The sequence below is a fragment of the Balaenoptera acutorostrata genome, chromosome 20, assembly GCF_949987535.1.
Source record: "Balaenoptera acutorostrata chromosome 20, mBalAcu1.1, whole genome shotgun sequence".
NCBI lineage: Eukaryota > Metazoa > Chordata > Mammalia > Artiodactyla > Balaenopteridae > Balaenoptera > Balaenoptera acutorostrata.
Genome location: NC_080083.1, coordinates 22,072,935 through 22,076,106, shown reverse-complemented (window position 1 = coordinate 22,076,106; position 3,172 = coordinate 22,072,935). Strand labels below are relative to the sequence as shown.

Genomic DNA, 3,172 nt, shown 5'->3' with positions numbered 1-3,172 from the left:
AAGCCTTCAGCAATGATTGCGTCACTTGTAAACGATGCTGGGTTGTCATACAGACACTTGATTCTTATACATAACCCTATGCCAAACTGCCCTTAACTCTCGAGTCAGGTTTCTGGTTGGACAGAAAGGGGAGGAATTTTAGAAATGCTTCCTTCAGGAAAGAAGTCAGAAAGAGAGGTGACCCTGAGAACAGGATCTATTAAATTTGGTGGCGGCGGGGGGAGGCAGGAATTTGGGAGGAGGAATGCCTCCTTGGGGCCAAGAATCAAGAAGCGTGACTCACTTGGGTCTGGGACCTTGCTGAAAGCTGATCCCCACCCCACCCCAGCCCCGCGGGTATCTACAAGCTCGGTTCCTTTCTCATCTCCCCCAGTTCCTTATCTCCACCTTCTTGTACTTCCCCGACTTCCTCCGGTTGGTGATCACCAGGACGGTCACGCCGGCGACCAGGGCCACCACGACCACCACGATGACGGCGATGAGGCCGCTGGTGAGGCGCTTCATGGAGAACTGGGGGGACTTCTCATCCAGGTAGTAGATGAGCGTCCGCTCCCCCAGCAGGGGCTCTCCGCGCACGCGCACGTCGAGGCCGCGGTGGCCGGTGAACAGCGACTTGCCCTTGACGTCCCTCTCGAAGTAGTAGGCGGCGTCGGCGATGTCCACGTCGCCGGCGACCTTCTGCGACGTGTTCTGCTGCAGCTCGATCTGGATGGTGGGGTGCCCGTAGTGCACGGCCGCCACGAACTTGGGGTGCAGCGGCTCGCGCTCCCGGAAAAGCCGCCGCAGCTCGGCCTCCAGGTCCGAGGGGTTGAAGGCGCGGGCGGCCGGGCGGTGGCGCAGGTCGATGAGGATGGGGTGGGTGCGCACCAGCTCGTCGCAGCGCAGGCTCAGGTCGCCCTTGTCGGTGCATGCCCACCGAGTTCACGCACCACGCACGGACGTCTGGTTGCACTAGTGCGCCTTGAAGCGGCTCTGCTGCTCGCACTCCGGGTCGTACAGGCCGTCGTTGTCCAGGAGCGCGTGCTCGCTCGGCCGCACCAGGGCGCGGACGCTCTTCCGGGCGCTCACGCGCGCCTTGAGCAGCAGGCACTTGGATGTGAGCGTGGAGCAGTCGACCTCCAGGCCCGAGCCGAGCACGCGGCACTGGCAGCGGCCACCGGGGCCGCTCCGGTCGCACACGGTCATCTTGCTGGTGGGGCACGTGCAGTTGTCCTGCGCGGCCGCCGATCACCGCCGCCAGTAGCAGGAGCGGCGGCAGCAGCGACGGCGAAAGCAGAGCGAGGCCCGGACCCCGGGCCATGGTGGGGCGGAGGAGTGCGGACGGGGCGCGGGTTGGCGAGCGCTGGGGACTTCGCCGAGCTCGGGCTCCGCTGTCTGAGAAGGTCTCCAGGCGCCTGGGGTTTTGCTTTTTGTTTTTGATGTTTTTAAGGATGGGTGCTAGGGGATATTTGTAGATTGCAAGGAATGGTCCGGTGAAAAGATGGAAATTGTTGATGTAACAGAGAAGGGAGAATAATGGGATGGGCGTGGGATGAGATTTTGTCAGGGAGTATTGGAGGGCTGAGGAGGGAAGAAATTATATGAAATAATATCCTCAAAGAATGGGAAAATGAACTTACTGGGAAAAAGCAATAATACCGATGGGCAGTGAATGCTCATTTGAGTTGGAAACAGTGAATTAAAAAAGAGACTAATCAGCATGATTCAGCTGCTTAGATAAGGGTGTGAAGAAGTTGTATTGCTGCATTTAGCTGGGGTTAAAGTATCTTCAGGTAAATATGATAGAGGATTATGGCAGAACTCCTTGTGTTCCCTCTCCCGCCTCAAAAAGGTCCCCTGGGATTGATAGTTCAACAGAGATTTGACCTCCTGAAACCCAAGAAGGAAGGGGAAAATCCCTTGGAATGGCTGTCTTATTCAGAATAATACTCTGGGTTAGATTAATAATCCAACTTGCTTCCCTTCTTTCAGAGGAAAGAATTGTATGGAGTGTTGAATATGTGCTATATTTTACTTTCATAAGCATATAGTTAATGTAAAACAAGTCTGAGTTTAAATTCCTCCCAGCCTCTCCACCTGTCAGCCGTGACCTGGTCAGATTAACCTCTCTTGGTCTAATTTCCTCATTTGTAAAATGAGGATCATGATACCTACAGCAGGGTTGCTATCAGCATTAAGCTGGGCTCATAGTGCAATGGTGTATAATGGAAAAAGCATGGGTTTTGGGTGTCAGAAAGACTTATGTGTGAATCCAGTTGTATCATTTAATAATTTGACCATCGTAGGCAGGTTATTTCACTGTTCTGTGCCTCAATTTCCTCACTGGAAAAATGGGGATTATAGGATTATAATATCCTATAATCCTACCTTGAAGGCTAGGAGTAACAGTGGTTCCCCACACAGAGATCAAAATGGTGGGAATTGGCTTAGGATTCTATCTATCTACCTATCTATCTACATTTATCCATATTAGAAATATGTATTATATATATGTGTGTGTTATTGTATAAAGCTTTTGGAACAAAATCTCAAACACAGTAGGTGCTTAATAAATATTAGTCCTTTTCTTTCTTGCAGTCCATTCTCCTAGAGCAATAGTTCTTGACCTTAACAGCACTTTAGAATCCTCTGAGAATCTTAGACAACAAAAGAAAACTTGGTCCAACCCCCAGAAATCCTGGTTTCATTGTTCTGGAGGAGCTCTCTGGCCTGTAATTTTTGAAAGCTTCTCAAGTGAATCTAATTGCACTCAGGATTAAGAATCACTGCTAGAATTATCTTTCTGAAGCCCAAATGAGACTACGTTGCTTCTCTGCTTAAAAATTTCTCATGGGCTTCCCTGGTGGCGCAGTGGTTGAGAATCTGCCTGCTAATGCAGGGGACACGGGTTCGAGCCCTGGTCTGGGAAGATCCCACATGCCGTGGAGCAACTAGGCCCGTGAGCTACAACTACTGAGCCCGCGCGTCTGGAGCCTGTGCTCCGCAACAAGAGAGGCCGCGACAGTGAGAGGCCTGCGCACCGCGATGAAGAGTGGCCCCCGCTCGCCGCAACTAGAGAAAGGCCTTGCACAGAAACGAAGACCCAACACAGGCAAAAATAAATAAATAAATAAATAAATAAAAATAATTAAAAAAAAAAAGGAATTAAAAAAAAAAATTTCTCATGATTTTC

General features: G+C 51.1%; 1 pseudogene; it reads right to left on the bottom strand.

Annotated features, from left to right (window-relative positions):
• Nucleotides 1-340: 340 nt before the first annotated feature.
• LOC103004275 (tumor-associated calcium signal transducer 2-like) lies at nt 341-1,300 on the bottom strand (annotated as a pseudogene).
• Between the last annotated feature and the right edge of the window lie 1,872 nt (nt 1,301-3,172).